We start from the raw sequence: 13,632 nt of genomic DNA on the forward strand, positions 1-13,632 counted from the left end.
ATGCTCAAGATTCCGTGACAATCTCATGCACATTCATGCACATGCTTCCAACTCTGTAACCAAAATCAACCAGGACAAAAACACCAACAAGCTGAAGTTTTTCCAAGCAATCAATGTTTTCCAAAAACCTTTAGGGTATTAATCATAAGGAAATGAATGTGGTACAATTAGAGCACCAGCACAATGATACCTTCTCTGCGCATTGAATGCAAGCCAGCTCTTCTACACTGTATGGGCTATAACTGTACAAGCACTATAATTGTACCACATCTCCTTATGAACTAAGCTCTGAAGCTGCAACACAAATAAAGGAATCTTTAAGATTATGCTATCCAGTTTTACACATGCAAGAAATGGCCAATATCAATCTTTGACTTGAGAAATAAAAGCATGATCCTTTTTCTCAACACTCTCCGATCCTCACCAACATAAATGACCAATTTGCTCAAAAACATATTTTCCTTCCAACTACTACAACACTTACGAAAGCTACAATGCTGCAAGGAAGGAAGTGATATGCAACCAAAGTAATTTCTGAAAACACTTTGTGTTGGATTGTTTTGAACACTAGCTGCATTCATTTTGATACGCATGTATGAAAGGGATTCTAACCACCAACCAATTGGGGTGCGATCACATGCACATACCCCATGCTCTAACACCACCTTACACCACAACCATGCAATAAGGAATGCAACCATGGAACTGGAGCACAACATAATGAAACAAAGACCCAGGGGATGTTATTGACATGAATATTTTAATCAGATTTGTTCAGATTTTGGAAATATTATACCATGGGAATTCATGAAATTTATACAGAAAGAAAACCATCTATTTTATCTTTTTTTGATCTTGTTTCATTCGTCCCAAAGTGAACTGATTATGTGTGAACTTCTGGCTGCAGAAAAATCCAGTGTTGTTTTGTCAAATTACAACAAAGGATTGTGGTGAAATGATATCTCTGATCAGCGATCAGCGATCCTTGTTGAAGGTACATATGTACTTGTGATGATCATCGCAAATGAGAAATTTTTGTTGCATGTGTCATGAGTGCAGGTCAAAGCAACAAAAATCGCTCATTCACGGGTGTTTTCTGGGACCCACTAATCACGCCAACCATGCAGCTTTCCATAACATTCATGCACAAGGTCCACCTTCTCTTCAAATCAAGACCACAGTGAACATATCCCAAAACAGTACAGCTAACGACAAGATATTATGAAAAATACTAGATAAGGCGTCACAGCATATACAATTTTTATTTTATGTACCATTGGACTTTTAAAAGCACATATCACTTGATTTTTGAAATCGTAGATATGCAGTTTTGGGATTTGTCCATTATAACCAACTATGGCAGTGCTAAGTTTCCAATTCTGATAAAACAAAATATAGAAGACATCAGCAATTCATTATGTAATGAACTGCTCAGAATATCAAGAATCACATGTTATTTATGGTCCCTGCATAACAGAGGACAACAAGATCAACACACCATAACGATACTATGATAATTATCTTCTTAGCTGACAAATTTACTGCTTCCGTCCTCTTTTGTTCAACGATCATTAAAAGTACCTTTTGTGATGCAACAAAAAGGTGCATTTGGCCAACATCAGTAATTAGGTGAAAATGAAACTGCCTCCATTCCTTTTGAAGAACTCATCCATATTTAGACACAAAAATATCTGCACTACTGTTCAGCTGATCCCATGACAAGCACAGATGCTGATGACCCATCAGACAGGACAGAAAACACTCCCCTTACAACCCAACAGTAGTTAAACTCCTATTTGTTTCTCATTAGTAGAATTAATGAAGCAAAACTACTGCCGTAAAACAACTGTAAGCTGCAAAACCTGAATTGACCTTCACAGAAGGTCAGGGTACAGAAGAATAGATGCTGGACTCTTGTCACACAACTCAAGAAGATAGTTAACTGTCCATTATCCATGCATGCGGGAGCAAATTGGTTATATATAAAGCCCCCCCCCCCTTATGACAATATGTGATGAATGTATTCCATGGTGATAATGAAACCATGTGAGTCGGTACCTGAGGGGCTTCAGGAAGTGACAATTATATCACATATCCTCTGTCTCTACATCTCACTTATAGGATATCCACAGACATACATCATATTGTAAGGCAAGGACTAAGTACAAATTAACACCATTCAGGCAGAACATATGACTTCATAACGTATTTGAAAATCTCTCAGAGTTCCCGGTGCAAGGTATCTTAAGGCAAGTGACATCCAAGGACAACACTATGTATTAGCATGATTGGTGAAAGCATTATGGTGGTAATTGTTGACACGGCCCTGCTGAAGAATACTAATCATCTTCATTCTCAGTTCCTCTCTCTCCTCATCGCTCATTCGAACATATGAAACTTTTATGAACTGCTCTCAGGATTCGCCACCTTGTTCTCATCATGAATAATATTCATAAATATTCTTGAAAGATTGCGTTTTGAATACTTGCACATAATTATTACGTTTTGTCCTAACCTCGGACGTTGTGCTTTCGCTCAGTAATAGAGCAGGATCATAGACCACACCTTTTTAGCAACACCTTCAAAATGGCAGTCTGGTCAAAAGTAACACCCCTCCACAAGCAACATAGCATTGTAAATTGCAAATGTACTTTCACAGCTCCAAAGAAATCTGAACTCAATCAATTGTTCTGGAGAATTCTAAGCAATGAAGCCCACTTAAGTGCCACTGGCCAGAGGTGTCCTTGGCAACCCTAACTCACTTATATGCTGTCCAAGGAAATTACACTGATTACTATGAAGTTGGCCATTAATGGCAGGTTAAGGCAAAGATAAACTGATTATGCTGAAACATGGTGGTGACATGATGGGCCACAATGAACATGCTGGAATCTTTCTTGGCTGGTGAAACTGAGGAACAAGGAACAAGGAATTTATTTGATGCATTTAAATGAAATGGCCAGGGCCATTGTGCTCACCTCATGTGGAGGAAAGATGGATAAAGAGCATGGTATTGTGTCATGTAGTGTTAGGTTTGATGTAGGTCCAAGCAATTACAATTTCCCCAAAATGGCCAATTTACAGTACATTCGACCTATGTGACCTTGAAAAGTAAGTCAATCAAAGAAGACCCGGGTGACACATTGAATGGTTGTTAGAATTAGATGTACCTATGATATAAAATTGGTGCCAATCGGGCAAGTCATTACTATGAATAATGGCATTTTGAAGAATTTAGGATTTGGCCCCCTCCCTGGAGGCCAAACGGCAAATCAGATCGCACCAAACTTCGGTACCTGAGATCACCTGACCAAGGGGTACATGTGTACTTAATTTGTGATCAATAGTCATTGCAGTTAAGAAATGTGCCATAGTTACGGTCTGAAGGCGAATTTACGCCATTTGACCTCTGTGACCTTGACAAGAAGGTCAAATTAAAAACCTGTGTGACATATACTGTATGGTGGTTAGATGTACCCATGATATCAAATTGGTGGCAATCGGGCAAGAAGTTAAGGAATAATCACATTTTTAAGGTTTTTGGATTTTGCCCCCTGGTGGTCAAGTGGTGAATCATATTGGACCAAACTTCGGTCCCTGAGATCACCTGACTAAGGGGTAAATGTGTACCACATTTGGTATCAATAGTCATTGCAGTTTAGAAATGTGCCATCGTTACGGTACATCCTAACGGCCAATTTACACCATTTGACCTCTGTGACCTTGAAAAGGAGGTCAAATCAAAAACCCGGAGGATATATGATGCACCTTTGCTAGAAGTACCTACCATATTTTTTTCAAAATTTCCCGACTACAATTAAGGGAGATATTGCATATTTTCACTTTTAACGTTTGGCCCCCTGGTGGCCAAACCATGAAACGAATCGGACCGAAACTTGGTCTCCAAGGTGTCATTACATAAGGGTACATGTGTACCAAGTTTCAACTCAATAGCTCTAACAGTTACGAAACGTGCCCTGCTAACGGACAACGGACGACGACGACGACGACGACGACGACGACGACGACGACGACGACGACGACGACGACGACGACGACGACGACGACGACGACGACGGACGACGGACGCCACGGTATGGGATAAGCTCACCTCTGCTAAGAGGTGAGCTAAAAATGGTACACTTTCAATCAGATGAGGGGTGAGATCAGATATCATGCTGTCAGTAATGTAAACCATCATGTGTGTGAGTGTTATCTCCACGGTTTTGTCAAAAACTACAGGCCTTGTACCCCATCAAATAGGAAGCATATCAACGGAGAACAATTTCTTTGAAACCTGTGTTACCATGCAACCAACAAGAAAGGAAGTCAACATCGATTGTTTGACATGTTTGAGGTCAAGTCAGGGGTGTAAAAAACTATCCTGAAATGCCACATTTTTCGAAAAGGAAATAAAAGAAGTGTGATATATAAAGCACTGATGATGATGGGAAAGTAAACTACAAAATCTGTCAGAAAATTATCAGCGATATGCCGCTATAGATAACACAAGTAGTTCCATAGAAAGTTTCTAGATGTCTCTACCATTCCCCTATCGCAGCTGCGATCTCATGTCATACTATGACATTGAGAATAAACCGGACTCTATTGACGGGTTTCACGCAGAATGATCAAGAGTCTCTTGATGCGGAATAGACTTTCAAGAGGATGAGCCATCTGGCTGCTGAGGTATGAGTAGGACTATACACGGCATGGTGTTATCTGTATGGCAACATGACTGTGCTCAGTATCGAAGCCAATACAAATTCACAAGAAAGATGGCCAAGCAGTTTGATGTGAAATTGTAAAATGTTTTTGGGATTGCACACTAATCGGAAACATTCTTTATCAGAGTACATGGTGTATGGTTCAATGACATATCCCAAAGACAGTTTAGCTTCCTGGGTTTATTTCTTTTCTTTCTAATGTTAGGTTATTCCAGAAGACAGTGACCAATACCAAGAATAAAGACTACAGTCTTTAATAATTCGCTAAAACCCACTCCCAAGTAGCCTTCTAAGAAAGATTAAGAACAGCTTTGTCTCGACTTGCCAAATTACAATATGCCTTCAAAAGACTTACTTATTCATATGTTATTGTAAGTTGCAAGATAACTATCCAAGCAGAAGGGTCATAATCCTCTTCTCCTACAATGGGATTTTACAAATCATCTCCAGAGGGACCAGAGCTCACAACAAGGATCAAGAGTCCCATTTTGTCTGGGCTTGTTCACAGTTGAAACGTGAAAATGACATTTTTTACATCAGAAATTGTTTTCCCTTGTTCTTCAAATGGTGCATTCTCTTTTACAACTTACTAAGCCAACATTTGTGACTTAATTTTTTTATTCGAAAAACCGAAAGAACTTTATGAAGAAGCTATATTGCAGGCAGTCAGCCAAAATAAAAATCATGAAAATCATGAATTTTTTTACAATTGGTGAACAACTGTAGTTATGGCACACAAGAAGACCCAGAATTGATTAGCTGTCACACCTAGTGATGCATGTCATCCGTCTTCAACACAAAATTACATCAAATTCTAACCATAACGTTCAATCACCTCCCATCACCTTGGAAAAAAGCTCCCCTAATTGAACTATTGATGTTTTTCATCAAGGTGCCGGAACGAGGGTATTACTCGGAAACTTGATGTCACGCACAACTTATATGTGCCATCAAAGACATTTGCTACTTTAAGTCATGATGGAGATGATGTCTGATGTCGGGCACAAAGGATCAGTATTCACATATGCTTGAAACATGCCAAGTGGATTTTGGAGTGCACGATTCTGAGGAGTTTGGTTTCAAAAAGTGTTGTCAATTTTCAAATTAGTCGTTGATTGAGAAAAAGACAAGAAATTGCCATGATGTTGTCGTTTTTTTTTGGATAAAATCTCATTCCGAACTGTAACCTGAGGTCGCGAACATTTTACAGTGTCTCTCATAATGTTATTTTCACAATAAGATGAGCCCATAACAGCATAATCATTGATTATTTAAACTGTTGTTGTGTTTGTGTCTCCGTTACAAATCCCAACGGACGCCTGTTGCAAAATCATCTTCTGCTGAATTCCCTTCAGACGGATTATTAATTTGATAAATGCAGTATCGCTGATTGCTTTGTCGAGACATTCAGGGATAATTTGTTCTGATATGAAATTTCATATCAGTTTTTAACAACTTTATAAAACGTTTAATGATACCCTAAAGACTAAAGGATTAACAAATGAAGGCCCAACTAAGATGAAGTAGCAGCATTATGAAATATTGATGTCAGCATGTTCAAAATCATTGTTTACCTCCTACAAAACATATCCTACCAACAGGTTTTTTAAGCATGGTTGCTTCACGAACACCCATTTCATCGAACGTTCTTTTTGTTTTAGATGATGCACTGGAAGCCCATTCTGACATATCAAAACATGGAACATTGACATGTATGTCATCATCGCACCATCACACATGCCGCAGCCTCTTCCACGATGATTTGTGACGACTCTGACAGTGCAATTATACCTATCTTGCGCGATATTGAGGCAGGTTGATATTTGCCAAGACAAGCCAAATCCTCAATCACACATTGCCAAATGTTGACCTTGTACTGCCATGCATTGAGGACAGAAACTTAGATACATTTACGTCTAATCGACAGCTTCCCAAGTCTTCAGTTGGCAGGCTGCATGATTTCGTGCTTGCATGCAGAAGTGGGTAGGGTTATATTGGTTAGATAACATATTATTACTCCAAGACAATGTCAATAATTTGTGATATAACATTGTGAGCAAGCATTTTCATGTCTCCTATTCATCCCATGTATGCAGAGCAGAAAGATGAAATGGTAATATTGGTTCCAAAACATCTTGGTTACAATGTTTCAATTTCATATTATGGATTATGTATTGGACCGGTACAACCCTGCTCAAGAGGCAGGAAGACCTCAAAAGTGAATCTTGGACCATGAATATATGAACCTAGCAAAATTGTATGAAAAAAATCTCTGGCCCAAAAGCCACTGAGTCATAAATTATAATGAACACATTGACTGAATAATTTCATTTACATATTTCAGATTGTATGCTTTCAAAAGAGAAGATGCTCCTGCCATCCCCTTAGCCGGACCACAACAAAGCCATGCATCTCCCATGTGAAACACATGCAAATATGCCTAGTTATGCATGCTGGGATCCTTCAAAGTGACCACACCACACCCATGCAGACTTGGGGCCAACCAGTTCAGGACATCAGGGCATGCACTGGAATTCACAATCAAATTCAACATTACCTGATAAGTTGAAATCGACATCAATGCCATCGTAACTCCAAAATCCTCAAAATTCTATAATCCTTAAATTTGCTCGTTTCCACGGACACGCATCTACACGACAAGTATTTCACACTGTATTGTACGAAGTCTATAACGTAGGCCCGTGTTTAAACAACTGGTTCTATGTATAGACAGAACGCTGTGACATCTGTTCTAGCCTATGAAGTGAATGATGTACTAAGCTCGATGTAATACTATCCCACTCGATCAAGAACAACTGGCCGGACAAAGGACCCCAAGGTGGCCACAGACAAGATTGCATAAGCTCATCAATACATAATCACGGATATTCTATGCGGGATAATTAGGGATCGCTGTGATGTCATGGTGTGTCACACCGTCCCCGAGGACAACAAACAACCCAAATTGATCTCGATCATTGAAAAGAAATTGGATAATTTTACATGGATCATCTGAAGAAAACATGATCTTTATTTCATAAGATATTTATGCTTATACGTAACCATAATCATCTTTTCTTTTGACAGAGTTTTGTTGGAAATTATCTCTTAAATTGAAAAGAGTTTAAATCCGGTCCGAATTTCAAAGGGTTCTTAAGTTTAGATAAGGTTTATACAACTAGCAGAATAATATTGTTTCATTTTATTATATCAGTAGAGAATATGATCAGACTTGAATTCAAACAAAAAATACTGAACTTATTTTATGAAATATTAAATTCAATCTCAAATTCAAAGGATACTAAATCATAATTTCATATCAATAAAATACCATATATGACTGAGCTAAATAAGAAGCAGTGTTTCTTTATCCACTGCACAAAAACGAAAAACCCACAAAGAAATAACTCAAAGGGTATTGATTGTAGACTTTGGAGTTTCAAAATTTTTTCATTTATTTTTGGATACAATCATAGATTTCTGCAATCCAGTTATGTGACATTGATCGATCCAAGGTGCCCTTCCTAGATTCAAATTCACACATGTTTACCTCAAAAAGCATGATAAAGACTAAAGGAGTTTTATATTTTGAACTAGTCTTAGATGCTACTTGCCACGAGGGAATAGCATTGGAAGCATTTGACAAGCAATTATATAGCTAATTGCCCCAAGAGTAGTTACCCACATAATTAGCCACAGCTAGATGGAAATCAATGATGACTGCAGCTTGGCCAAGACTGAAGAATGAACTATATCAACTATATTGGTTTTATGTCAGAAAATGTATAATTTACCACCACAATAAATGCTCATCAAGAGATTTCTTGAAACAAATTGTCAGATTCTTTCAGATTCTTTTCATTTTTTTTCATTTGGCTATCCAACACTTTGCAATCAGTGTTGCCATTAATCCTTGGAATCCTTGCCACAATTTGCCCTAAACGAGTTAATTAATTTCTGTCAATCAAAAAAGCAGGGTCTTCTTATTTATAGCTCTTACCAAAGTTCAGAGAGACCATGGGAACAGCAGATCAATGATAAAATAAAGGGACCACTAGAATCTTTGACCACCAAAAACACCATCAGCCCTTAAAGAGTTAAAACCTGTCCGTCAAAAAAGCCATCCGGCCAAATTGTCCTCAACTGGGGTCTCCGTAATAGCTCTTCTCCAGGCTCTGAGAGACCGCCGGAACTGCAGATCAATGGCGATTATTGGGAGCACTGGTCTCCTTGACCACCTATGAAGGAGGTTGCACGATAACACTTTGAGCAGCTGAAGCAGCTGAGCTAGAGTAATGATCTTGTGTGACCCCTGGCTATTTAGGAATGAGGCGGTTGAGGGAATCGGCAAGTGCAACGCAGTTCATTGAACCTTGTCACATTCCAGCAATTAACCAGGAGTGAAAATGCACAGCTCATCTTTTTATAGTCGCAGCTAAAAATGTCTCCAACCTAAGTGACAGACTTGGCTGAAAACGAGTAATCATAAGCTTACAGTTGCAGTGTGACCATTTGTAAGCAGGAACCGAGTAACCAAATTTGGAGCCTCGCTCATCTAGACGCTCATACGCAGCAGCATTTCCTCATCCCCAGTAACACAATAGACAGCTTCTTAATCAAATAAAGCCTCTGTAGTGTACCGTAGAGGGTCAAATAATCTAATGGATTACCTGATAGATCCGGTCCATCACAGATATGGTCTGGCCAGCACACTCAAAGCAGCGTGTGTAGTGAGGGGAGACAATGTGATGTGATGACATACCATATAGTTTGGTTTTGAGCCCCAGATCAATAAAAACTTTAGTTCAAAGAAATCCGACTAGTATTCCATGCGCCAGACCCCGAAATGAAATGGTCCAGACCACGTGGATGACAACAACGACAGAGGTGAGCCAATTATGCGGGCATGACCTACAAATCGACTATAGTTCACAGAGGAAATCAGTTGTGGACTGTCTATTGATGTTACCATCTGGTATTAGTAGAACCAAGTGATATTGATAGAACCAGCTGGTATTGATGGCTAACTGGTACCATCGTTCCTTGTTCATTGTTTATACGATGGTTGCATGAAGGAAACTATCAAGAAGGGACACAACACAACGAATATTTCATGGCATTTTAGCTGGCACTCAACTCCCAAGCTATACTGCTTCTAAGATTTTGAATGGTGAACCACCACGCCACCACTTTGATATCACAAAAGAAGCCATCCCGACCCCTATGCCAAAACCCGATACAGGGGTTGTTTGTTTGCCATATGTGGATCCATAAGGCCACAGACATAGTATAATGGAATCCATATTAGTTCCACTGATAATTACAAATCAGATGACGGGGCTATCGACAAAGGCAGGCGGATATCTTGTTAAGTGGATATTAGTGGCCGTGACTTACAAACATATTACTGGGTGTTTCAGAATTTATTTGACAATTTTGATTTCTGATACTGACCTCCAAGACATTTTGTTTTGAAATGACCATTTTGGAGAAATAGATCAGTTATACTCTTGATCTTTTGGTTGGATGACAGAAATTCTAACAACATAACAGAAGTCATGAAAATTGTCATATCCGTTTTGAAACACCCAGTATATATTCAGATATAGGAAACATAGCGTATGGTAGACGCTGATATGCCCAGAGTGATGATGGTGAATAAATAGAAATAAGACAGATAGAGAGCAATATCTGAATCTATTGTGCCATTGCTTTGCTAGAGTCCCAGTGAGACCATATAAAAGTGCTTGGAAGGAATAGACAAAGAAACCTAGAAATTTGATAACATAGAGCAGGATATTTACAATGGGGAAGGAATGGGTACAATTAGCTCAAAGAATGAGGTACGATTCTTTAGACTGATAAGCCTTGTGTTGCATTATCTTTATGGAAAAGGTGACATAACAATGAGTCTTGTGGTATTCTTTGACAAGCATGAGGCATGCATATACAGGAAGATGTGAAGCAACAAGAAGCATTGCTCAAAGGATGATGCCCACAGTATCTAAATTCTTTGGTTCCAGATAAACTAGATATGTCTAGAATGGGAAAACGTTATACGCAATGTTGAAGCTCAAAAGATCAGTTACTAGCGAATAGAGAGCAAAGGGACCTGCCAATACTACAAATAATGGCTGCATTTTATTCCTATTTCATCTGCTCTTGCTGTCTACAGGGCTATACCTGTATCTTGGCAAGTGGTACTTTCATCAAATCAAAATTTTCAGCGACGCCTGGCAGGCAGTATAGCCCCTTGATCCTGCCCTCCCCTACCCGAACCCTGCCCTCGCCATTATATGGTCTGTTGTTGACAATTGCTCATCTCCAACAACTTGGCTCATTACAATAATCGAGTAATCTCACAAGAGTATCAAAGATGCATTCAATCATCTTCAGCAACAGAATTTTGCATTGCCAAACTCAACTCCTTGTCAAGCCTGAGGTATTTTTTGACTAAACTGTCCGTCCTGATTGATAGCATCATGGATGGGTTCATATTGCTCCTGATATTATTCATACAATTTCATGGGTCTTAGGAAGTTGTCCAATGCTCCAGTGGACAGCAATTTGACTCATCCAGTAATGCATTAAATGGCTTACACTGTAGGATGAAACTGTTCGACCATTTTGTTTCCAATGTGGCCATTTTGATAAGCTTGGCCTTGGTTCAGAGATTCACTCGCTTTATAAATCAAGGCCAAGTGTGCCTGTTGATTCTTGGTTGGAATGGGTTCACGACACCAAGACACTGCAGAGGAGTAAATTGGTCAATAAAATATTCATCAGCAACTCTCATTAATGTCTGTTGAATAAATCATCAGGATCGTCGTTCCAACTGGTTGAACTGCTCGATCTATTGATTGACATTTGCTGGGGATAGTTTGAAACTGGAGAGTCAAATTCGACATCACAAGCACAGGCAAAGCAATGGCTCTCACTGTTTGGGAACTCATTCTCTATTAGTGTCATCAATTGGAACTAGAGACTTCCCAAGATACTGCCTTGACCTTCAAGGAGATGCTCAAAACAATAGTATGCCCTCTCATTGTGGTCTGAAGAATTGACCACACTACAAACACTACCAACGAAGATATATAGATGTATTCAAAGTCTTGCCCCACATATCATCCTGGAAGATGAATCACAGTAACATCATCAAGACTTCATCCCATCCTGATTCAATAATAAGATTGGACACCTCTTTCTTTGTATTCCAATGATATGAATATTGATATAGGAGAGACCCTGCACCAGGTCTAATTACTTCAATGGTTTCAAGAGCATCAGTCTCAGGTCCATATCCCTATTGGCCAGGCCAGTCTCTGAGCAGGCTTAAATATCATCTTGTCTCAGGACAAGCAGATTCATTTTCATCCATTCTTTAAAAGTTATTGGAATTTAACAGGGTCAAAATCTTACAAAGAGTTTACTAGCTGTTTCTCATCACAATAGTCTCGACAGTATATTCACTGTTCTCTAATTGAAAGCCAGTTTTGACAATCCTGACAACACCCCCCAACAGAATCCATCATGATACCGGAGGGAAGAAGCATGAGAGCAACAACTGAGTTCCAGATAAATGGAGTCATGGACAAGCTTGAAAAGACAGAGTGAATATAGTACACGCACTGAAAAGAATGATGTACTCACGAGTACTTTCTGCTACTTCAGACAACCTCTATTGGTAACAATGTAGACTTACCTAGAAAAGAAGAGGGAGAATGGAGATAAATTGGGAGGAACTAAGATTACAATGTAAGACAAAAGTTATCAGAAATGATCATGTATATGATTTAGATAAATTTTCTGGTAGGTTTGATGTTTTGAGCTCCCAATCAGGATCTTTATGGGAAACCTCCCAATTGAGAGTTCCAGCACAATTGGCTTCAGGGTAGAGGAGAAAGTCTTGAACATGTTGAATTGATGAAATATTGCTACATCTTCGACTATTTTAGAGTAGGCCAACTTGCCAGCTTCTTTTCCAACAGATATGACAAACTTCAGCAGAGTGGTGCCATAGGGTTGACGTGGCAGGAACTCTCCATCTGAATGCAACCTCCAAATCGGGACGTTGCCCTGGTATAATGATATGAGATTATTTCCAGTGATTCTGCTGGAGTACTGAGCATCAAAGGCTTAAATGCAATTTTAATTTTTCTCCTCAGCCTTGATGCTTTTAGCTTTACTGATGTTTGACCCTATGCTATTATGACACTGATCCCAGCAGTCTCATCAAGTAATCTCCAGTTTCTGCCGGGCTAGTCATATAGCCATTATCCTTTCATCTAAATGGCCACCATTAATAACATTCTGAAATGCGCAGCAATCACTCCTGTAACATCCTGGATGAGAGTAAGGATATAAACGACATTGGTATTAGAGGACACTAATGACATAGGTTTTATCATATGTCCAGCCATCTTAACCATAGGTCACTTTTTGCCTCCATATGGAACCATCTGATGGTATGATATTGACAAAGAACAATTTTCAGAACCAAATATACCAAAGGCTGGAACCCAAGGATGTTTTTAAACTATTATTCTCTCTGCAAGAATGGGGGTGATAATCCCACTTGCATCTAAGCTTCCATTAGTATTATTTATGGCTCATTTAGTGTTTCTGATATGAAGATGATTTAGAAACACCATTACCAAGACACTAACTTCGCTATCCAGTATTAACATGAAATTAAGATTCTGTAAGATATCTCATAAATATATGTAAGTGTCTCATAAATATTGGCAAAATTGAGGCCAAAGAAATACAACTTAGAAAAGGCAATAACTCTGTACAATACAGGGCCACATAAAAATCTCGTTACAAAACTTACATCAGGAAAAGAATGTTGGAAATCTGGTTAGAGATCATAAACAAAGAATAACAGTGCAAATTGTAAGAGCAA

At 39.0% G+C, this 13,632-nt stretch overlaps 1 protein-coding gene across 13 annotated transcripts in view; it reads right to left on the minus strand.

The window, feature by feature from the left end:
* The window catches only part of LOC135484723 (RNA binding protein fox-1 homolog 3-like), a 170,942-nt gene that overhangs the window by 104,121 nt on the left and 53,189 nt on the right, over positions 1–13,632 (minus strand). The window contains exon 1 of one of the 13 annotated variants that reach the window (XM_064766484.1): positions 7,285–7,310. The exons of the other annotated variants lie outside the window; for them this stretch is intronic. The gene's annotated coding sequence lies outside the window, so the exon portion shown is untranslated. Of the gene's footprint in view, positions 1–7,284; positions 7,311–13,632 lie in introns of those variants that run through there. 13 annotated transcript variants of the gene reach the window in all.

This window comes from Lineus longissimus, chromosome 1 (genome assembly GCF_910592395.1).
Source record: "Lineus longissimus chromosome 1, tnLinLong1.2, whole genome shotgun sequence".
Taxonomy (NCBI): domain Eukaryota; kingdom Metazoa; phylum Nemertea; class Pilidiophora; order Heteronemertea; family Lineidae; genus Lineus; species Lineus longissimus.